General features: G+C 52.8%; 1 protein-coding gene across 2 annotated transcripts in view; it reads right to left on the bottom strand.

Moving 5' to 3' along the window:
* Positions 1–20,844, bottom strand: part of LOC137301557 (rho GTPase-activating protein 32-like) — a 469,652-nt gene extending 448,808 nt beyond the window's left edge. For both annotated transcript variants that reach the window (XM_067971106.1, XM_067971109.1), the window contains exon 1: positions 20,734–20,844. The gene's annotated coding sequence lies outside the window, so the exon portion shown is untranslated. The remainder of the gene's footprint in view (positions 1–20,733) is intronic.
* Positions 20,845–24,759: the final 3,915 nt, after the last annotated feature.

Consider the following 24,759-nt stretch of genomic DNA (forward strand, 5'->3'; position numbering starts at 1 on the left):
TGCGACAACGGATGAACGGACACCGCGCAACAATCGCCAAACAGGAGGGTTCCCTCCCAGTCGGGGAACACTTCAGCAGTCATGGACATTCATCCACCGACCTTCGGGTAAGCGTACTCCAAGGCGGCCTTCGAGACACACGACAACGCAAAATCGTCGAGCAGAAATTGATAGCCAAGTTCCGCACCCATGAGGACGGCCTCAACCGGGATCTTGGGTTCATGTCACGCTACACATTACCCCACCAGCGAACAAATGTTATCTGTTTTTAATATAATGGGTCATTTGCTGGCTCTCTCTGCCTTCCGGATGTTTCTGCCTCTCTCTGTGTTTTTTTTTTCTCTCTGTTTTTTTTCCCTGTTTGTTTTTTTGTTGAATGTGTATTCGGGGGTTCTGCAGATGACACCTCTCTGTCTGAACACGGTGATTGCCTTGGCAACGGGCAGTTGCAGGGGCAGTCTGTAAACACCATGTATTATTCAATATGTATAAATGCGTAGGCTTCAAGGAGATCTTGAAACATTTACCTGAGGAAGGAGAAAATCTCCGAAAGCTTGTGAATTTAAAATAAAATTGCTGGACTATAACTTGGTGTTGTAAAATTGTTTACAATTTAGAACCTTCATGATTTTGAATACCTCTATCAAATCTCCTCGCAACCTTCTCTGTTCCAAGGAGAACAACCCCAGCTTCTCCAGTCAATCCACGTAACTGAAGTCCCTCATCCCTGGAATCATTCTAGTAAATCTCTTCTGCACCCTCTCTAAGGCCTTCACATCTTTCATAAAGTGCGATGCCCAGAACTGGACACAATACTCCAGTTGTGGCCGAACCAGTGTTTTATAAAGGTTCATCATGACTTTTGTATTCTATACCTCCATTTATAAAGCCCAGGGTCCCGTATGCTTTTTTAACTGCTTTCTCAACCTGCCCTGCCACTGTCAACAATTTGTGCACATACGCCCTCAGATCTCTCTCTCTTCCTGTACCCCTTTTAGAATTGTGCCCTCTAGTTTATATTGCCTCTCCTCGTTCTTCCAACCGAAAATTCATCTGCCATGTGTCCGCCCATTTCACCAACCGGTCTATATCTTCTTGAAGTCTATCACTATCCTCCAAGTTTAGTGTCATCTGCAAATTTGGAAATTGTGCCCTGTACACCCAAGTCCAAGTCATTAATCAAGATAAGCAGTGGTCCCAGCACTGACCCCTGGGGAACACCACTGTACAACTCCCTCCAGTCCGGAAAAGCAACCGTTCACCATTACTCTCTGATTCCTGTCACTTAGCCAATTCTGTATCCATGTTGCTACTGCCCCCTTTATTCCATGGGCCGCAATCTTGATGATAAGCCTACCATGCAATACTTTATCAAGCGCCTTTTGAAAGTCCATATATACCATATCAACTGCATTGCCCTCATCCAACCTATTACCTCATCAAAAAACTCTATCAGGTTAGTTAAACACTATTTGCCTTCAACAAATCCATGCTGGCTTTCCCTAATCAATCCACACTCGTCCAAGTGACTGTTAATTCTATTCCGGATTATCCTTTCTAAAAGTTTCCCCACCATTGAGGTTAAACTGACTGGCCTATAGTTGCTAGGTTTACCTTTACACCCTTTTTTGAACAAGGGTGTAACATTTGCAATTCTCCATCCTCTGGCATCATCCCACGTATCTACATTTGTTTGGAAGATTATGGCCAGTACCTCCACAATTTCCACCCTTACTTCCCTCAGCAATCTAGGATGCATCCCATCCGGACCGGGTGATTTATCTACTTTAAGTACAGCTAGCGTTTCAAGTATCTCTATCAATTTTTAGCCCATCCAGTATCGCAACTATATCTTCCTTTACTGAGACTCTGGCAGCATCCTCTTCCTTGATAAAGCAGATGCAAAGTACTCATTTAGTACCTCCGCCATCCCCTCTGCCTCCATGAGTAAATCTCCTTTTTGGTCTCTAGTCGGCCCACCCCTCCTCTTACCAACCGTTTATTGTTTACATGCCTGTAGAAGACTTTTAGATTCCCTTTTATGTTGGTCGCCAGTCTATTCTCATACTTTCTCTTTGCCCCTCTTATTTCCTTTTTCACTTCCCCTCTGAACTTTCTATATTGTGCCTGGTTCTCACTTGTATTATCAACCTGGTTCTCACTTGTATTATCAACCTGACATATGTCATACGCCCCTTTTTTCTATTTCATCTTACTCACTATCTCTTTTGTCATCCAGGGAGCTCTGGCTTTAGTTGCCCTACCTTTCTGCCTTGCGGGGATGTGCCTAGATTGTAAGCAAACCATCTCCTCCTTAAAGGCCGCCCACTGTTCAATTACAGCTTTGCCTGCCAATCTTTGATTCCAATTTACCCGGGCCAGATCTGTTCTCATCCCATTGAAATTGGCCCTCCTCCAATTGAGTATTTTTACTTCAGAGTGGTCCATGTCCTTTTCCATAGCTATTCTAAACCTTATGATACTATGATCACTGCTCCGTAAATGTTTCCCCACTGACACTTGCTCCACCTCATTCCCTAGAACCAAGTCCTTCTTCGTTGGGTCGGAAACGTACTGGTCAAGAAAGTTATCCTGAACACATTTCAAAAATTCCTCCCCTTCTTTGCCCCTTATATTATTGTTATCCCAGTCTATATTAAGGTAGCTGAAGTTCCCAGTTATCACTACTCTATGGCTTTTGCACCTCTGTAATTTCCCTGCAAATTTGCTCCTCTATATCCTTCCCACTAGTTGGTGGCCTATAGAATACACCCAGTAGTGTAATGGCACCTATTTTATTTCTTAACTCTAACCAAATAGATTCTGTCCTTGACCCCTCTAGGACATCCTCTCGCTCCAGCACTGAAATATCCTCCTTAATCAATACTGCCACCCCCGCTTTCTTTCCTTCCCTATCTTTCCTGAACACTTAGTAGCCTATCCTGCCCTTTTTGAGCCAGGTCTCCGTTATCATTGCAACATCATATTCCCACGTGGCTATTTGCGCCTGCAGCTCACCAACGTTGTTTACCATGCTTCATGGGTCTACACACATGCACTGCAAACCAGTCTTAAACTTTCTTTAACTCTCTGACTACCTCAATGATTAATTGCTATTTTCTCTCCTCCTCTCCTGAAGGCGCTGACTCTTGCTGGGGTGCAGTTCCACAGATACTGGCAGCCAGCTCGTACTTCACCCATGTGGCCATTCTTCGTGTGTAAGCCTAGACAGTAAGTGTTGTAGGCTATTGGACCCATAAGAGCATCACAGCTAAACCAAATTTCGTTCACCACCCAATGCCCTCTCACACCCATTTCCCAATTAGACAGCTGTAGATGTTTCCCCTCCCTAGTCTAGGAACTGAGACCAATCCTAGTGCCCTGGCTGAGATCAGCTAACAACACAAATCAAGAATCTAACCTTCTGGACCATGTGGATTTATGCTACATAGAGGGTACGTGATAAATTTTTGCTCGGCAAGGGTATTAGGGGATATGGAACCAAGGCGGGTAAATGGAGTGAAGTTACAGATCAGCCATGATCTAATTGAATGGCGGAACAGGCTAGAGGGGGCTGAATGGCCTAGCCCTGTTCCTATGTTCCTGTGCACTCGATAGGGGGAATTCCCAAATATGGTTTTGAGACACATTCCGGCACAGACAATCCTACTGCCTCAGGATATAAACAATGTTCCACTGGATTGAGACCACCACCATTACCAATTGGTAACTGGCAGCGCAAGGACAAACTGTCCAACACATCACTACCCTCTCACCGCACAGTGCTCCCAAACCGCAAGTTTTAACATGGAGGCTCTTTACAAGCTGTCCCCGAATACTCCTGTGCACACAAGGCACAGCAGGCTTGCTTTCAGTTTCTATTACATTGGTAGCAGATTTTGCTATGGATCAGTTCATTCCATCAGCTGCCGCCTAATCAACCTGCAGCATTCATCTCATGCCTTACAATTGAGAAAATATGGCGTAAACTAACCTGAACATGGCAGCATGTTTGTGAAAATGAAGTACATCATCCAACCCTGCCTGTTACAAGTATGCAGGGTCACTACCTAGATTGAATTACTGAAACCCATCATCACCGCTATTTGGCTTGGCAGCCTATACCTGAAGTAAGGAATTACTGACCATGAACTTGAATTTCCCGCTATGAGAAATCTGCTACCTGTCGGAAACACGGCTAATGCTAAAAATACACAGGTCAGTCGGTGTCTGTAAGAGACAAGATATATTTTGGATGTGTTATCTGTTCTGATGTTCACAACATAAATGTCATAACCTGTCTTTTCTCCTTGCAGACGCTGTGACCTTCTGTGTATTTCCAGCACTTTGTTTATTATGGGCACAGAAAGAGTGGCACAAGAACAGATATTCCATTATATCCGCCTGGGAGGGCTGTAAACCTGACAACACCCAGCTCTACCTCACCACCACCTCTCTCGACCCCACCACTGCCTCTGATATGTCACATTGCTTGTCAGACATCCAGTATTGGATGAGCAGAAATTTCCTCCAATTAAAAATATTGAGAAGCCCAAAACCATTGTCTTCGGTTCTCGCCACAAACTCCGTTCCCTAGCCGCCAAAACCATCACCCTCACTGGCCACTGCCTCAAGCTGAAACAGACTGTTCGCAACCTTGGCATCTTATGAGACCCTGGAATAGTCTAGTCTGGAGGTAACAAAGGCACGGATGAGGGTTTCAGCAGCAGATAAGCTGAGGCGGGGAGGAAACGGGCGATGTTACCGAGGTGGAAATAGGCGGTCTTGGTGATGGAGCGGATAAGGTGCTCGGAAGCTCAACTCAGGGTCTAATAGGATGCCAAGGTTGCTGGTTCAGCCTCAGACAGTGGCCAGGGAGAGGGATGGAGTCGGTGGCTAAGGAACGGAGTTTGCAGCGGGGACCAAAAACAATGGCTTCGCTCTTTCCAATATTTAGTTGGAGGAAATTTTTGCACATCCAGCACTGGATGTCGGACAAGCAATGTGACAAATGAGAGACAGTGGAGGGATCAAGGGAGGTGGTTGCAACATAGAGCTGGGTGTCGTCAGTGTACATGTGGAATCCAAAGTTGTGTTTTCGAATGAGGTCGCTAAGGGGCAGCATGTAGATGAGAAATAGGAAGGGGCCAAGGGGACTCCAGAGGTAACAGTGAGAGAGCGGGAAGAGAAGCTATTGCAGGTGATTCTTTGGCTACGACTGGATAGATAAGAATGGAACCAGGTGAGCGCAGTACCACCTAGCTGGACAATGGAGGAAAGGCATTGGAAAAGGACAGTGTGGTCAACCGTGTCAAAAGCTGCAGAAAGGTCGAGAAGGATGAGGAGTGATAGATTCCCATCGTCAAAGTCACATAGGAGGTCATCCATGAGCATGGATTTGGGAGGCGACAAAACATTCCAGGACTTTGAAAAGGAAAGGGAGGTTGGAGATGGGGCGGTAGTTTGCAATGGCAGAGGGGTCAAGGGTGGGTTTTTTGAGGAGAGGTATGATGACAGCAGCTTTGAAGGGGAGGGGGACAGCACCTGAGGAGAGGAAACCGTTAATATCAGCTAACATGAGGGCCAGGAAGGGAAGTTGGGTGGTCAGCAGTTTAGTGGGAATAGGGTTGAGGGAGCAGATGTGTCTCATAGTCAAGATGAGCTCAGAGAGGACATGAGGAGAGATAGGTTAGAAACTAAAGAAAGATGCGAGTTCAAGGCTAGGGTAGGGAGAACCGTAGGGGAAATTTGGCTTGGTCGACATGGGGAAAGGAGGGAAGTGGCAAAGGCAGCTGAACGGACGGTCTCAATCTTAGTGACGAAGTTGTTCATGAGCTCCTCGCATTTTTCATTGGAGGTGAGGGTGGAGGGGGACGTGAGAGAAAGGTTTAATAAGATGGTTTGTAGTGAAGAGAAGCCGGGGGTTATCTTTGCATTCTGGGATGATCCTGGAATAGTGAGCAGTTTTGGCAGAGGAGAGCAGGACCCAATAGTGCTTTATGTGGTCCAGCCAGATAAGGCAATGATTGGCTAAACCAGTTTTCCGCCATAAACGTTCAAGTCTGCATCCCTTGGACTTCAGGGAGTGGAGATGAGAGCGCAGCAGGGGAACGACCTGGGTTTTAATGGGGACAAGGGCATCAAAGGTGGAGGTGAGGGCGTGATTGAGCAGACCGATAGCTGCAGAAATATCATGGTGAATGGAGGGCCAAAGGCTAGACAGTTGGGAATTTGAAAGTGCTGTTGTTAGTAACCTAGGGGAGAGTTTTTCCCAGGGGCGGACACAGAAGGAAGTGGGGTTGGGTGGGGGAAGTGGGTGGAGAGGGATACAAGGAAGTGATCGGAGATGGCCTTATCCGTGATTAACACGATGAGAGTAGAGAGGCCAAGAGAGATGACAAGGTCGAGGGGGTGGTCGTGAATATGGGTAGGGGAAATTATATGGAGGGAGAAATTAAGGGAGGATAGGAGGGCAGTGAACTCAGGAGAGAATATGACGAGTTGAGATGGAGGTTAAAATCACCAAGGATGAGAAGTTGCTTGGCGCAGAGGCTAAGGGAGGAAAGCAGTGAAGATATCTCGGTGAGAAACTTGGCGTGGTACTTGGGTGGGCGGTAGAGAACGAGGGTTTTAAAGGAGAGGCGAGAGGGGTGGAACAAGGTGAGGTGCTCAAAGGAAGAGAAGGTGCCAGGGACAGACAATCAATGTGTGATTTGGTGATAAGAGCCACACCGCCACGGTCTGGGCGGGCAAATGGTGGAAGATAGCGCCAGGCGGGGAGGCTTCATTAAGGGGGAAGGATATCATCACCTGTCAGCCAGTTTCCGGCAAAGCCATGATGTCAATACAATCATCCACAATAAGCTCATGAATGGCAAGCTTTTGTTCACAAATGAACTGACATTCTAGATGGAGACGCAGAGAGGGACAATGATAGCTGATCCGCTGGCAGAATCCACAGGGTCAGCGGGACGGGAAGGAGATTGGCAAGATTAACCCCTAACAGGCACACTGAGCAGAAACATCGGAGAGAGTAGGATGGGGCAGTTGAGGTTGCTGCTCGTAAAGAGGCAATGACGTATGCCTCGATGGGCCCTTCGAAGGATGCCAAGGGAGGCAGAGGGAGGTTTTGGTTTATCTAAGAGAGAATCAAGCCTGTGGCAGTAGAGTAGGAAGGTCAAGGAGTGCTGAAGGGTTGGGAGACGGTTTATTTTATTCGTTCATGGGATTTGGGCGTCACTGGCAACGCCAGCATTTATTGCCCATCCATAATTGCCCTTGAGCCTCTGCAATCCATGAGGTGAAGGTTCTCCCACAGTGTTGCTTGGTAGGGAGTTCCAGGATTTTGACCCAGCGACGATGAAGGAACGGCGATATATTTCCAAGTCGGGATGGTGTGTGATTTGGAGGGGAACGTGCAGGTGGTGTTGTTCCCATATGCCTGCAGGCCTTGTCCTTCTAGGTGGTAGAGGTTGCAGGTTTGGGAGGTGCTGTCGAAGAAGCCTTGGCGAGTTGCTGCAGTGCATCCTGTGGAAGGTACACACTGCAGCCACGCTGCGCCGGTGGTGAAGGGAGTGAATGTTTAGGGTGGTGGATGGGGTGCCAATCAAGCGGGCTGCTTTGTCCTGGATGGTGTCGAGCTTCTTGAGTGTTGTCGGAGCTGCACTCATCCAGGCAAGTGGAGAGTATTCCATCACACTGACTTGTGCCTTGTAGATGGTGGAAAGGCTTTGGGGAGTCAGGAGGTGAGTCACTCGCCGCAGAATACCCAGCCTCTGATCTGCTTTTGTAGCCACAGTATTTATGCGGCTGGTCCAGTTAAGTTTCTGGTCAATGGTGATCCCCAGGATGTTGATGGTGGGGAATTCAGCAATGGTAATGCCGTTGAATGTCAAAGGGAGGTGGTTAGACTCTCTCTTGTTAGAGATGGTCATTGCCTGGCGCGAATGTTACTTGCCACTTATCAGCCCAAGCCTGGATGTTGTCCAGGTCTTGCTGCATGCGGGGTCGGACTGCTTCATTATCTGAGGGGTTGCGAATGTAACTGAACACTCTGCAATCATCAGCGAACATCCCCATTTCTGACCTTATGATGGAGGGAAGGTCATTGATGAAGCAGCTGAAGACGGTTGGGCCTAGGACACTGCCCTGAGGAACTCCTGCATCAATGTCCTGGGGCTGAGATGATTGGCCTCCAACAACCACTACCATCTTCCTTTGTGCTAGGTATGACACAAGCCACTGGAGAGTTTTCCCCGATTCCCATTGACTTCAATTTTACTAGGGCTCCTTGGTGCCACACTCGGTCAAACGCTGCCTTGATGTCAAGGGCAGTCACTCTCACCACCTTATTTGGGGGGGGGGCAGAGTACCCAAGAGGGGAGAAATGAAAGGAGGCATGGCGACAGGAGAGAAGGGTCGAGGAGGGGTGAAGAGAAAAGAAAAAAGGGGAAATAGAAGCGATTGGCTCGGGTCCGGAGCGGCAGCCAAAACGCACACGTGAATGGACACAAGGAAACTCAAGTTACATAGGCATAGTTACATAGCAAGATTTGGAAAGATATGTCCTGGTAATAAAGAAGGAATAGGGAGGAGACAATAGGAGGGAGTCCAAAGTTAAAGTCAGAGGTCCCGTGGTGGGATAAAGTTGACGTAGGTAGCCTGGAGCATCGAAAAATCGTACAGGTTTGGAGGATGAGAGAGTCCAGAAGCTATTGAAGGGTAGAGTATCGGAGGACACATTGCTGGAGGTATTTCCGTGGGAACGAAGAACTCGGTGGTCTGCAAAATTGATTACGGGGCAGAAAAACAGTGACGAAGTTGGAGGTCACTGTAAGATCCAGAAGCGGTGGAGATATAGACCACCACCCAGCAGAGTGAATTTCTGGCCAGGAGCCACACTGTAGCAAAATAAAGCTGAAAAACCAGTAGGACAGTCATAAGCTCAGCAGGTAACAGCAGCAGTGAGGGATGGGCTGTAGACTAGACAAAGTTGCCTTAAAACTTAAGCAATTGCATAGCAGATCAGAGTCACAGCAGCTGAGTTGTGCAGTGTAGTCCAGTGGAATAGCATAGTCTTGACGGCAGAGAAGTCTGGGAATTTGGAAGCCAAATTTGATCCAAGATCCAGTGCTCACTGATGAAAACAAAGAGCGGGCAATGTCAGGGGATGGGCAGTGGGCCCAGGTAACTTTAAACTTGCAGCTTGAACTTGTAGTTAGGGCTAAAATGTACCATTATTAAAGCCAGGGGAACTTAAACAGCAGTAGAGGGGAGACTGGGGGAGAAAGGACAAAGGATGGCCAAGGTTAGAGTTACATAGCAAGGAGCTCCCTCGGGAGCAGCCAGCCCAGGAGCCATCTTGGTACCCACCTATAGGTGGTATAGAGGCAGATACATTTAAAGGGAAGCTGGATAAACACACGAGGGATAAAGAAATAGAAGGATATGCTGATAGGGTTAGATGAAGTAGGGAGGGAGGAGGTTCATGTGCAGCATAAACACCAACACTGACCAGTTGGGCCAAATGGCCTGTCTCTGTGCTCTAAACTCGATGTAGCATTCCTCCAATTCTGGCCTCTTGCGCATCCCCGATTTCCTTTGCCCCTCTTTTGGCAACAGTGCCTTCAGTTATCTAGCCCCTAAGCTCTGGAATTCACTCCCTAAACCCATCTGCCTTTCTGTCCTCCTTTAAGATGCTCCTTAGAACCTGCCTCTTTGACCAAGCCCTGTCCTAATATCTCCTTATGTGGCTCGGTGTCAAATTTTGTCTGATAACGCTGCTAAGTAGCACCTTGGGACATTTTACTACATTAAAGGCACTATATAAATGCAAGTTGTTGTATCAAACCGGCAAGCATTCCCCAGGGTTCAATACTACAGTCAGCTACCACTTCCAGTTGCAATTCCTCTTCCACGCCAGAAGGCCTAAAACTCTGATTTCGTACACAAACGAAGCAATGTTGTGACAGAGGTGCAGCTCTGTTATGTATCAAACAGGATCTTTCTGTATTCTACGCTTCACGATAAACCAACTTAATTCAAAAGACTGCCTTTAGAGAGTTGCATTCTGAAGAGTTCTTGCGGCCTTGTGGGAAGACAGACAATGCACAAAGCTGTCTCTTGATAGCTATGAGTTTCATGAAGAAGTGGACAGTCATTCGTAGTATCACTGTATGTATTAAGTCAATCAAGTCAATCACAGGAGGCCATTCAGCCCATCGTGTCCACGCCAGCCAAAAACGAGCCACCCAGCCTAATCCCACTTTCCAGCACTAGATCAGTAGCCCTGTGGGCTACAGCACTTCAGGTGCACATCCAGGTACTTTTTAAAATGAGTTGAGGGTTTCTGCCTCTCTCACCCTTTCAGGTAGTGATTTCCAGGCCCCCACCACCCACTAGGTGAAAATCTTTTTCCCTCAGCTCCCCTCTAATCCTTCTACAAATCACTTTAAATCTATGCCCCCTGGTTATTGACCTCTCTGCTAAGGGAAATAGGTCCTTCCTATCCACTCTATCTAGGCCCCTCATAATTTTGTACACCTCAATTCAATCACTCCTCAGCCTCCTCTGTTCCAAAGAGAACAACGCCAGCCTGTTCAGAGTCAAGATTGCTTGGCCAGTCCCAGGCTCATATTAGACAGTATTAGGACCACTGCTCTTTTGATATACATCAATGACCTGGACTTGGGTATAGAGGGTATAATTTCAAAGTTTGCAGATGACACGAAACTCGGAAATGTAGTAAACAATGGAGCTGGAGTATTGTGTTCAATTCTAGGTGCCAACTTTAGGAAGGATGTGAAGGCCTTAGAAAGGGTGCAAAAGAGATTTACTGGAATGGTGCCAGGGACGAGGGACTTGAGTTATGTGGAGAGACTAGAGAAGCTGGAGTTGTTTTCCTTAGAACAGAGAAAGTTAAGGGGAGATTTGATAGAGGTGTTCAAAATCATGAACAGTTTTGACAGAGTAAATAAGGAGAAATTGTTTCCAATGGTAGAAGGGTTGGTAACCAGAGGAGACAGATTTAAGATGATTGGCAAAAGAGCCAGAGGTGACACGAGGGAACATGTTTTTCGTGAGTTGTATTGACCTGGAATGCACTGCCTGAAAGGGCGGTGGAAGCAGATTAAATAGTAACTTTCAAAAGGGAATTGGATAAATACCTGACCGGAAAAAATTTACATGGCTATGGGGAAACGGGACTAATTGGATAGCTCTTCCAAAGAGCTGGCACAGGCACGATGGGCCGAATGGCCTCTTCCTGTGCTGTATCTACTATGATTCTGAATAGTATCTCCTGTATCGAGATGCCAGCCAAGAGACTGCTGTGCATACCCCACCTGCTTGAGGGGTAGAATTTATTAATATTGTGATTGTCTGAAAACTGAGAAAGAATACATTTGTTCTTCAATGGAACCTGCCTAAACTTCAAAGAAAAACAGCACTATTATCTGAACAGCAGCCCTAAAATTTTCAGTTCCTTGTTCTCTTTCAGGTGGTAAAGGGCTCTGCAGTGGGCACTACTGCGCAATGTTTCAAAAGGCAATCAAGTTAAGCGACCCTGGAAAGAACGCAAAAATTTGTTTCTGTTTTTGGAAGTCTCAATATTTTCGAAGTCAAGTAATGCACCATTAGATACTTGATGTGTGTTTCTGCTTCTGTGTAATTATCTTACTTATAAATAAATTCAACTTTCAGCCTGAATGTTACAGTCTGACACTGATATTTACCATCTGGACCAGAGAGCATGGCGGACAGCCCACAGTCTCCAGTGTCTTATATTGTGGAAAAGGGTAATTAAATCATTTGGCAAGCTAACCCAATCAGGTCACTTGTAAGGTTGCAAGTTTCAGTTCATAGCTTCGCTTATGAAAACTGCCTTTTTGCTGTGAACACAAGTCTGCTAGGCTGGGAGACAGCCTGCATTGTGTTAGTTATCATTACAATTCCAGGAACATTAATTTTGGTGTTTGAAGTTGTTGTAATAGCTCCCCTCGAAATGTGAAAACGTCTGGTAGTAAATTACAGATTTTGTCCTTCAAAACTTGTCTCTGAAGAATATTTTAAGCTGTACAAAACATTAGTGGTGGCTGAAATGAGCAATTAATATCACACAAGCAGCTCAGCATACAACACTGAAGTGTACTGGTTAAGTGTGATACGTCCAAAAGCACATTGTGCTTATTTAGTATATTGAAACCAGTGACAACACTGAAGCTTCAATTGTAATGATTCTAGATTCATCACAGCCCAACTCAGGGGCACAGGATTCAGTCTCTTCGCATGTCCAGAAGTCATTCCCCATCGCGAAGGCACTGCCTACTTGAATAGCAAACATTTCAGGATCAGTGATGAACAGCATAGCAGCGCAGGTAACAGTTCTCAGCTTCACGTTACATTTGTGGTTGGCTTCAGATCATCAGCACTTTCTTCCTCATGGACTGTATTTCATTGAGCGGAGACTTCTTTGAATTTGTTTGCCCTGCGACAGATCTCTGGAGTACTCCTCTGTCTGCAGTGTCTCGTATATCTGTCCTCTAGTAACGGCTGTATTACATCATAGGCATGTAGGCTGCCAACCAAAAGATTTCCGGGACTTGCACAGTTAATACATCACTAAGGCTTAGTTCAGGAATGGCCACACGGTGTACTGAGGGAGTACTGCAATGTTAAACATGCCGTCTTTTGGATGAGGCATTAAACCAAGGTGGAAGCTGTCCAGGTGGATGTGAAAGATACCCTGACACTATTGAAAGAGCAAGTTCTCCTGATGCTCTGGCCAACATTTATGCCTCAACTAACATCACCAAAGCAGATTATTTGTCATTTATGTCATTGTTGGCTATCGCGTTTAACTGCACAACAGTGACTACACTCCAAAAGCAATTTAAAAGCAACTTGGGACATCCTGAGGACATGAAAGGTATTATATAAATGCAAATTCTTTGTTATTAAAAAGTACCTGGACCTGCACCTAAAGTGCTGTAAGCTGCAGGGCTACGGACCGGGTGCTGGAAGGTGGGATTCGAATGGGCACCTGGTTGTTCTTCGAGCTTGCGTGGACACTATGGGCCGAATGGCCCCCTTCTGTGCTGTATCTTTTCTATGGTTCTATGGTTTCTAGTGTAGCTCTTCACACCAATCCACTCATTTAATCCCAACATGAGAACAAATTAAAAGCAAAGTCTTCCTTTCATTCTGATTATGATAATAGTTAATTAATTTTACCCAGTGGGAGGTCATAAACCGCACCCCCCCCCCCCCAAAATCACTGAGGTCGGCCAACGTGACATTGGAGGACATCGCCGTTCCTGGACAGGTTCAACCAGGGAGGGGGAACGCTGGATTAAAAGTAGAGGCAATACGGATGGAGTCAGGCCGGGATTCTGGAAGGTTTGGAAAGGAGAACGCTAAGTAATATTCAAGAACATAAGGAAGCAGAAGCAGGGGATTGGTGCCATGGCAGCAGTTATGGCACCAAAAATGCAGGAGTCGACAAGAGCAATGGAGGCTTATGCCGGAACAGGAGAAGTGTGGGCCGACAGGAGGGGTGGAGGATGTTTCATGGGGGGGCCCAGAGGGAGAGGAGCAGCCAGGGACTGAATGTGGAAAAAAACAAAGGTCCCAGGGCAGTGAGGTAACAGGGAGGGACTGATAATTAGTACAGAACAAGCAGCTGGTAAGGAAGGAGGCTGTTAGTCAGGTGGAAGGGGCAGCCAAAAGGCCTATGCTAAATCAGAGAAAGAGGCTGAAATTGCAGGCAGTAAAGGTCTGAGGGGATAAAGCCAGTGACTGCAGCACAAAGGGGCTACTGCAGCAGCAGCCTGAGGGGAGAGAAGGGAGGGTGGACAGAGTGGAGAAGGGAGTCTACATGATGGAGGTGAGTTCATTGGCTAAACTTTGGGTGATGATCTCCATGCTATCAGTTAATGTGAATGTGCTGAGTAGAGATGAAATTGCAGCATAGTCCATCATTTTAAGGGGACTAAGAACTGACTTACTGTGTTTGCAGGAAACATTTTAGGACTTGGAACTGGTAACTAGAGTTCAGGACTCCCCAGTCCGCCCCATTGACTCTTTCAGCAACTGACTGGGGTATCCCCTTGTGGTTGGTTAACTTTACCCCTCATACTAAAACAAATTGGCTGCGATCTTACAGTGGATAAGCAAATAGTTTAAACTCAACAACTATCCCCCCCAACCCCCACTCGGCCAAATCTGCCTTCGCTCGTTCCTTCCCCCATCCCTCAACCTTAGATCCGCCTGATTTTATCCCAAGAACACCACAAGACCGACCAGCCAAGCCTGCAGCACACATTTAACTGGCTGCAGTAACAGTTCTGCTACGGTCACCAGCGCAGAACTTCAGTTCAATGGAATGGAAAAGAAGTCAGTGTTAATGGAGGTGCCGCTCGGAGTTTATGGAATCAGTTTCACAGCAACGGGAAATAAAGCTGCCACTGGTAACAACACAAGAGACATGGGATGGGGGGAGGGAGACTGAGGGAATTATACCAAGGATGTTCGGCAGAAAATAGGAGATGGGGGAAGGAGGAGTGAGAAGAATGAGGTTGAGAAGTATGGGGGAGGGGGGGGCGGAGGAGGGACCAGTGGGCAAGAAGAATGAGTGGAAGAAGGTGCTTCCCTATATTACAGCAGTGACTACATTTTAAACATACTTTGTTGGCTGTGAAGCCCCATGGAATGTTCTGAGAGCACAATTTCTTCATCAGGTTTGGGTGGAGTAGGGGAAGAGAGAGAAGTGAATACCACCAGGGGGGAAAAGAGCAAGGTTGGAATTAGATCAAGTCAGGGGAAGGGAATTTGCTCGTGGGGGCAGTGAGTGAGTGAAAGGACCGAGGGGAGGGAATTAAAGGAGGGTGAAGAGGGAATGAGAGGATTTGCCCAAGGAGCAGCGATTGAGAGAAAGGGCATGAGATCGAGGGGAGGGAATTAAAGGAGAGTGTGGAGGGAGAGACATCACAGTGTGGGGGAGGGGGGAGCAGTCTGGGTTATCAAGACAGAATCCTCACATCTAGCAGTACAGCTGTACTGAGGCATGCCCAGAGTACAACAAACATTTAGCGCTGTCTGCTTGGTATAAGCTATTACAATCCAGAGTGCCACTGAGGATCTGCACATCCTTTCCCAGTGCAAATTCACAAAACAAGCTGATTTTTAAATGCTGCAAACTTTGTTTCCTTATCAACCCAAAAGGAATGCCAGCCAGTCACTGTGTGAATCTGCAGCATTCCCAGCCAGTAGACAATACATCTTCCATCTGTGTAGTTCACAGGTCAAGGGCCACAGGACTCTGCATTGTCCTCCAGTTAGTTGAAAAACACAGAACATTTTTCCTCTAAACATATCAAACAACTGCTCACCATTTAGAGGAAATAGTTGTAGGATTTTAAACCAAGCTTCACAGACTATTTATAGCCGAGTTGGATACTCAATGTATAATTTAGAAATTTTATAATTTACCCACCACAGGACAGACAGCCCCCCTCCACACAGCCCAACCTCACCCCTCCCCTACACAACCTAACACACGTCAAACCTTTTACATCTATCAGCGATGGTATCTGTAAAACTCACACAATCTGAAGTGACGTGGACAACATGGTGCATTTAGGGGGAAGCTAGATAAGTACACATGGGAGAAAGGAATAGAAGGATATGTTGATAGGGTTAGATGAAGGGAGATGGGAGGAGGCTTGTGTGGAGCATAAACACCGGCATAGGCCTGTTAGGCCGAATAGCCTGTTTCTATGCTGTAAATTCTACGTAACACCAGCTGAGCACCTCCTCTGCGCACACCCACTGCCAATCCTCCCGACTTTTAGAAGGACGACTACACTGATGTAAAAAAAAGAAAATATAAATTGCTACACCAGTTAATCCCCAGCCTTCAGGCTGCCTGAACTTCTGCTTCTCCCAGCAAGAGAAGGCAGGCAGTGGGTGACCTAAGCCCAACACTGCACCAATGCCCCATAGGAGATAATTGTAAACAATTTTACAACACCAAGTTATAGTCCAGCAATTTTATTTTAAATTCACAAGCTTTCGGAGATTTTCTCCTTCCTCAGGCAAATGAGGAAGGAGAAAATCTCCGAAAGCTTGTGAATTTAAAATAAAATTGCTGGACTATAACTTGGTGTTGTAAAATTGTTTACAATTGTCAACCCCAGTCCATCACCGGCATCTCCACACCATAGGAGATACAGGTTACTGCCCAGGCCCAGTTTCCTCTTTCCCCTCAGAAAACCTTGCAGCCTCTGCGGTTATCAACCTGCCCAGATTAGCAAGTGAGCCGATAGGGAAACTGAACCATGAACCACCTACCCTGTGCCGCACAGCCGCAGCAATCTCACCCTACCACCCGCACACACAAACTCCCCCATTTAGATTTTCTTAAGACATTTATATATTTTTCCCTCCCTGCTGGTCTCCCCAATCCTCTGTATTACCCCCAGTCAACGGCCGACTCCAGCCCTCTGCCACTCTTAACCAGCCACAAGGCCCATAGTGACAATGCCGGATTTTCACAGAGCTGTTTGAACCTGTGGCCGTAGGAAACCTGTATTCCAACATTCCACAACATACAGCCCCACGCCAACAACTGCTCACCCTCTTTTTCAAAAAAAACAAACCTACTGCTCTTTAACCCAGTACCTGCTGTACAACCTGTGCACCAGCTTAAAAAAGCCTGTCTTTTCACTGTAACTGAAAGCAAACAAATGCCCATAGTTTTTCTTCCTATTTGACCAAGCTAAGCTTCTGGCCCCATATCCGCTCCACCAAGACCGCCTACAAACTCGTCCGTAACATCACCTGTCTCAGCCCACCCACACCTAGACTTGACTATTCCAATGCTCTCCTGGCCGGCCTCCAACCTTGCACCTTCTGTAAACTTGAGCTCATCCAAAACTCTGCTGCCCATATCATAACTCGTACCAAGTCCTGTTCACCCATCACCCATGTGCTCGCTGACCAACATTGGCTCCCAATCCGGCAATGCCACAATTTTAAAATTCTCAGCGATCTAAGCTCTAGATTTCCCTTCCTAAACCTCTCTGCCTCTCCTCCTTTTAAGATGTTCCTTAAAACCTACCTCATTGACCAAGCTTTTGGTTAACTGTCCTAATGTCTCCTTCTTTGGCTCTGTGTCACTTTGTGTCTGATTACACTCCTGTGAAGCACATTGGGACGCTATACGACGTTAAATAATTGTTTGTTATGATCTGGAATGCACTGCCTGAAAGGGTAGTGGAAGCAGATTCATAGAATTACATAGAACGCACAGCACAGAAACAGACCATTCGGCCCAACTGGTCTATGCCGGTGTTTATGCTCCTCACGGGCCTCCTCCCACCCTACTTCATCTAACCCTATCAACATGTCCTTCCATTCCCTTTCTCCTTCATGTGTTTATCTAGCTTCCCCTTACATGCAGCTATGCTATTCACCTCAACTGCTCCATGTGGTAGCAAATTCTACATTCCAACCACTCTCTGGGTCAAGAAGTTTCTCCTGAATTTCTTATTGGATTTAATGGTAACTTTCAAAAGGGAATTTGATAAATACTTGAAAAGGAAAAATTTGCAGGGCTACAAAGAGCAGGGGAATGGGACTAATTGGATTAGCTCTTTGAAAGAGCCAGCACAGATACGATAGGCCAAATGGCCTACTTCTGTGGTGTATGATTCTACAAAAGGCACTACAGTATGCGCAAGTTATTGTTGTTGACTAATCGATCCAGAATTTCATGGCGTTTCTGAGCCGACACCTCACAAGGGACTTCTCTCGAGAGTTTACTTTGTACAGAAGCTGCATTGTGAAAGAGCGAGACTAAAAGCAGATTTTGAAGCCAGAAAACATTATCCATTCCTAATTCCCCAGCATAGTAGGATCTGCAGACAGGAGTGGAAACAGCTGGAGTTACACTGCATTTCATAAAACATTCTGAAAGTCCCACACAGAAATTGGAATTCAAGGTCATTTGAGAGTCTTGACCCCCACAGTGAACACTTGGAGTAACTGCCACAGCTACTGCACACTCTGAATACAAGAATCAGAGTCAAGGATGAGAAAAGCCATTCAACCCATTAGGCTCATCTCTCCAGCCTAACTCTCCCATTCTAGCACTCAAATACATTGTGAGCTCCTGAGTCATTTTCTAAGTCTCCATGTTCAATTCAACAAGAATAACAACTTGCATTTATATAGCACCTTGAACGTAGTAAAACTTTTCATGGCGCTGCACAGGAGGGTTATCAAACAAAATTTGACTTACATTGCGCCTATGATCCACACTCTACAGTCAAAGCTTTACGTTTATCATTTGCCCCTTGCTGTTATCGTTATAAAACATTTTGCTGTATGTACCCTCTGTCTCTACCGCGCTCTTTATTATATGGCTGTTAAGTTTCCATGTGTTTTGGTATTAGAATCATAGAATGGTTACAGCACAGAAGGCGGCCATTTGACCAGTCGAGTCCATGCCGGCTCTCTGCAAGAGCAATCCAACGAGTTCCACTCCCCCACCCTTTCCCCATAGCCCTGCAAATTTTTTCCCTTCAAGTACTTGTCCAATTCCCTTTTGAAAGCCATGACTGAATCTGCCTCCACCACCCCCTCGGGCAGTGCATTCCAGATCATAACCACTCGCTGCGTAAAAAAGATTTTCCTCATGTCACCTTTGGTTCTTTTGGCAATCACCTTAAATCTGTGTCCTCTGGTTTATGACCCTTCTGCCAATGGGAACAGTTTCTCTCTATCTACTCCGTCTAGACCTTTCATGATTTTGAATACCTCTATCAAATCTCCTCTTAATCTTCTCTGTTCCAAAGAGAACAATCCCAGCTTCTCCAGTCTATCCACGTAACTAAAGTCCCTCATCCCTGGAATCATTACAGTAAATCTCTTCTGCACCCTCTCTAAGGCCTTCACATCTTTCCTAAGATCACTAATGTGGACTAGAGAGGATCAATACACTGGCATTGCAGGACACCTACCCCAGTGTGAAGATGAATACACTCTTCACACACTGTACACCTGACTCACATCCAGCAAATATACTCCACATGACACACATCACGTACACACTCTGTACACACAACTTACACCGAGTTCTCACCCTACACACATTAGCTCACACTCTGCACCCATCTCACTTAAACTTTATGTCTTTCACAAGACCGACAGCTCTGGAACGTTGCCCATGTGACCCCCACCCCCATCTCACACCAGGCATTGCCCCCCCCGGCTCACGCCCGCCCCTCCCCCGGCTCACGCCCGCCCCTCCCCCCGGCTCACGCCCGCCCCTCCCCCCGGCTCACGCCCGCCCCTCCCCCCGGCTCACGCCCGCCCCTCCCCCCGGCTCACGCCCGCCCCTCCCCCCGGCTCACGCCCGCCCCTCCCCCCGGCTCACGCCCGCCCCTCCCCCCGGCTCACGCCCGCCCCTCCCCCCGGCTCACGCCCGCCCCTCCCCCCGGCTCACGCCCGCCCCTCCCCCCGGCTCACGCCCGTCGTTCGCCCGCCCGAAGCACAGCTCACGCCAGTCATTCCACACCCCCCCACCCCGGCTCATGCCCATCATTGCCCACCCCGGCTCACGCCCGTCATTGCCCGCCCACCCCGGCTCACGCCCGTCATTGCCCAGCCCCCCCTCCGTCTCACGCCCGTCATTGCCCAGCCCCCCCGTCTCACGCCCGTCATTGCCCAGCCCCCCCACCGTCTCATGCCCGTCAATGCCCAGTTCCCCCCCGGCTCACGCCCGCCATCGTCCTACCCACCCCTGGTTCACGCCCGCCATCGTCCTCCCCCCCCCCCATCCCGGTTCACGCCCGCCATCGTCCTCCCCCCCCCCCCATCCCGGTTCACGCCCGCCATCGTCCTCCCCCCCCCCATCCCGGTTCACGCCCGCCATCGTCCTCCCCACCCCACCCGGCTCACGCCCGCCATCGCCCCCCCCCCACCACATGGCTCACGCCCGCCATCGCCCCCCCCACCACATGGCTCACGCCCATCGCCCCCCCCACCACATGGCTCACGCCCGCCATCGCCCCCCCCACCACATGGCTCACGCCCGCCATCGCCCCCCCCACCACATGGCTCACGCCCGCCATCGCCCCCCCCACCACATGGCTCACGCCCGCCATCGCCCCCCCCACCACATGGCTCACGCCCATCGCCCCCCCCACCACATGGCTCACGCCCATCGCCCCCCCCACCACATGGCTCACGCCCGCCATCGCCCCCCCCCACCACATGGCTCACGCCCATCGCCCCCCCCACCACATGGCTCACGCCCGCCATCGCCCCCCCCCACCACATGGCTCACGCCCATCGCCCCCCCCACCACATGGCTCACGCCCGCCATCGCCCCCCCCCCCCACATGGCTCACGCCCTCCATCACCCCCCCTGCTTACATCGAGTTCTCACCCTACACACACTCGCTCACTCCCTCACCCATCTGGCTTAAACTTTGTATGTCTTGCACAAGACCTGTAGCCCTGGAACGTACCCCGTGTGTCCCGAGCCCCCGAGCCTTCGCCTCGCCTCGCCTCCAGTGTGCCCCCGCCTCCCGCCCTTCTCTCACGCGGCTCCCGCTCTCCCGCCGGTTCGGTACCGCGGTCACTGGTCGCCGCGGGGCGGCTCCTCTCAAACCCACAGCCGCCACTCTCAGACCGCGGCCGCCGCCAACTCCCCGCATGGCTCCTACCTACCTCCGCCGGCTTCCCCCTCACTGCTCCCGGACTCTGCGGCTCCTTCCCGGCTCCATCTCCTCGCCGCTCGCTGTGGGAACCAAGCTGTGGCCGCGGCTCTCAGCAGCACGCAGAGCGCAACCGTCAACGTCATCACGCCAGCCCGCCCGCAGCGTAAGCACGCACAATCATGACGTCACCATGCGACCAGCCCGCGCAAAGAGTAAGCACGCGCAGCCCGAAACACCTCAGATTAAAATGGAGCGCTGGGGGTGATGATGGGGGTGGGGTGATGTCCCGGGGGTGTGGGGGGGGGGGGGGGGGTGATGTCCCGGGGGTGTGGGGGGGGTGATGTCCCAGGGGGGTGGGGGGATGGAGTGATGTCCCGGGGGGGTGGGGGGATGGAGTGATGTCCCGGGGGGGTGGGGGGGGGGGGTGTGATGTCCCGGGGGGGTGGGGGGGGGGTGTGATGTCCCGGGGGGGTGGGGGGGGGGGTGTGATGTCCCGGGGGTGGGGGGGGGGGGGTGATGTCCCGGGGATGGGGTGATGTCCCGGGGGTGGGGGGGGGGGGTGATGTCCCGGGGGTGTGGGGGGGGGGGTGATGTCCCGGGGGTGTGGGGGGGGGGGGGGGGTGATGTCCCGGGGGTGTGGGGGGGGTGATGTCCCGGGGGTGGGGGGGGGGGGGGTGATGTCCCGGGGGGGTGGGGGGATGGAGTGATGTCCCGGGGGGGTGGGGGGATGGAGTGATGTCCCGGGGGTGGGGGGGGGGGTGTGATGTCCCGGGGGTGGGGGGGGGGGGGGTGATGTCCCGGGGGTGGGGGGGGGGGGGGGGGGTGATGTCCCGGGGGTGGGGGGGGTGATGTCCCGGGGGGGTGATGTCCCGGGGGTGTGGGGGGGGGGTGATGTCCCGGGGTTGGGGGGGGTGATGTCCCGGGGTGTGGGGAGGGGGGGGTGGTGTCCCTGGTGTTGGAGGGGAGGGGTGATGTCCCTGGGGAGGGGGGGTGATGTCCCGGGGTGGGGGAGGGTGATATCCCGGGGGTTGGGTGGGGGGGGGTGATGTCCCGGGGGTGGGGGAGGGTGATGTCCCGGGGGTGGGGGGGGGGGTGATGTCCCGGGGGTGGGGGGATGGGGTGATGTCCCGGGGGTGTGGGGGGGGAGGGGTGATGTCCCAGGGGTGGGGGAGGGTGATGTCCCGGGGGTGGGGGGGGGTGATGTCCCGGGGGTGGGGGGGGTGATGTCCCGGGGGTGTGGGGGGGTGATGTCCCGGGGGGGTGATGTCCCGGGGGTGTGGGGGGGGGGTGATGTCCCGGGGTTGGGGGGGGTGATGTCCCGGGGTGTGGGGAGGGGGGGGGTGGTGTCCCTGGTGTTGGAGGGGAGGGGTGATGTCCCTGGGGAGGGGGGGTGATGTCCCGGGGTGGGGGAGGGTGATATCCCGGGGGTTGGGTGGGGGGGGTGATGTCCCGGGGGTGGGGGAGGGTGATGTCCCGGGGGTGGGGGGGGGTGATGTCCCGGGGGTGGGGGGATGGGGTGATGTCCCGGGGGTGTGGGGGGGGAGGGGTGATGTCCCAGGGGTGGGGGGGGGGGGGGTGATGTCCCGGGGATGGGGTGATGTCCCGGGGGTGGGGGGGGGGGGTGATGTCCCGGGGGTGTGGGGGGGGGGGGGGGGGTGATGTCCCGGGGGTGTGGGGGGGGTGATGTCCCGGGGGTGGGGGGGGGGGGGGGTGATGTCCCGGGGGTGGGGGGGGGGGGGGGTGATGTCCCGGGGGGGTGGGGGGATGGAGTGATGTCCCGGGGGGGGTGGGGGGATGGAGTGATGTCCCGGGGGTGGGGGGGGGGTGTGATGTCCCGGGGGTGGGGGGGGGGGGGTGATGTCCCGGGGGTGGGGGGGGGGGGGTGATGTCCCGGGGGGGTGGGGGGATGGAGTGATGTCCCGGGGGGGTGGGGGGATGGAGTGATGTCCCGGGGGTGGGGGGGGGGTGTGATGTCCCGGGGGTGGGGGGGGGGGGTGATGTCCCGGGGGTGGGGGGGGGGGGGGTGATGTCCTGGGGGTGGGGGGGGGTGATGTCCCGGGGGTGGGGGGGGTGATGTCCCGGGGGGGTGATGTCCCGGGGGTGTGGGGGGGGGGGTGATGTCCCGGGGGTGTGGGGGGGGGGGGGGGGGTGATGTCCCGGGGGTGTGGGGGGGGTGATGTCCCGGGGGTGGGGGGGGGGGGGTGATGTCCCGGGGGTGGGGGGGGGGGGGTGATGTCCCGGGGGGGTGGGGGGATGGAGTGATGTCCCGGGGGGGTGGGGGGATGGAGTGATGTCCCGGGGGTGGGGGGGGGGTGTGATGTCCCGGGGGTGGGGGGGGGGGGGTGATGTCCCGGGGGTGGGGGGGGGGGGGGTGATGTCCTGGGGGTGGGGGGGGGTGATGTCCTGGGGGTGGGGGGGGGTGATGTCCCGGGGGTGGGGGGGGTGATGTCCCGGGGGTGTGGGGGGGGGGTGATGTCCCGGGGTTGGGGGGGGTGATGTCCCGGGGTGTGGGGAGGGGGGGGTGGTGTCCCTGGTGTTGGAGGGGAGGGGTGATGTCCCTGGGGAGGGGGGGTGATGTCCCGGGGTGGGGGAGGGTGATATCCCGGGGGTTGGGTGGGGGGGGTGATGTCCCGGGGGTGGGGGAGGGTGATGTCCCGGGGGTGGGGGGGGGGGTGATGTCCCGGGGGTGGGGGGATGGGGTGATGTCCCGGGGGTGTGGGGGGGGAGGGGTGATGTCCCAGGGGTGGGGGAGGGTGATGTCCCGGGGGTGGGGGGGGGTGATGTCCCGGGGGTGGGGGGGGTGATGTCCCGGGGGTGTGGGGGGGTGATGTCCCGGGGGGGTGATGTCCCGGGGGTGTGGGGGGGGGTGATGTCCCGGGGGTGGGGGGATGGGGTGATGTCCCGGGGGTGGGGGGATGGGGTGATGTCCCGGGGGTGTGGGGGGGGAGGGGTGATGTCCCAGGGGTGGGGGAGGGTGATGTCCCGGGGGTGGGGGGGGGGTCGATGTCCCGGGGGTGGGGGGATGGGGTGATGTCCCGGGGGTGGGGGGATGGGGTGATGTCCCGGGGGTGTGGGGGGGGAGGGGTGATGTCCCAGGGGTGGGGGAGGGTGATGTCCCGGGGGTGGGGGGGGGGTCGATGTCCCGGGGGTGGGGGGATGGGGTGATGTCCCGGGGGTGTGGGGGGGGGGGGTGATGTCCCGGGGTTGGGGGGGGTGATGTTCCGGGCTGTGGGGAGGGGGGGGGTGGTGTCCCTGGTGTTAGAGGGGAGGGGTGATGTCCCTGGGGAGGGGGGGTGATGTCCCGGGGTGGGGGGGGGTGATGTCCCGGGGGTTGGGTGGGGGGGGGTGATGTCCCGGGGGTGGGGTGGGGGGGGGGTGATGTCCCGGGGGTGGGTGATGTCCCGGGGGTGGGGTGGGGGGGGGGGGGTGATGTCCCGGGGGTGGGGTGGGGGGGGGGGTGATGTCCCTGGGGTTGGGGTGGGTGCGGTGATGTCCCGGGGGTGGGGGGGGTGATGTCCCGGGGGTTGGGGTGGGTGCGGTGATGTCCCGGGGTTGGGGTGGGGGTGTGATGTCCCGGGGGTGGGGGTGATGTCCCGGGGGTGGGGTGGGGGGGTGATGTCCCGGGGGTTGGGGTGGGTGCGGTGATGTCCCGGGGTTGGGGGGGGGTGTGATGTCCCGGGGGTGGGGGTGATGTCCCGGGGGTGGGGGGGGGGTGATGTCCCGGGGGTGGGGGGGGGGTGATGTCCCGGCGGTGTGGGGGGGTGATGTCCCGGGGGTGGGGTGGGGGGGGGGGGTGATGTCCCGGGGGTGGGGTGGGGGGGGGGTGATGTCCCGGGGGTGGGGTGGGGGGGGGGGGTGATGTCCCAGGGGTGGGGTGGGGGGGGGGTGATGTCCCGGGGGTGGGGTGGGGGGGGGGGGTGATGTCCCAGGGGTGGGGTGGGGGGGGGGTGATGTCCCGGGGGTGGGGTGGGGGGGGTGGGTGATGTCCCGGGGGTGGGGTGGGGGGGGGGGTGATGTCCCGGGGGTGGGGTGGGGG

This window comes from Heptranchias perlo, chromosome 33 (genome assembly GCF_035084215.1).
Source record: "Heptranchias perlo isolate sHepPer1 chromosome 33, sHepPer1.hap1, whole genome shotgun sequence".
NCBI classification, from domain to species: Eukaryota; Metazoa; Chordata; class Chondrichthyes; order Hexanchiformes; family Hexanchidae; genus Heptranchias; species Heptranchias perlo.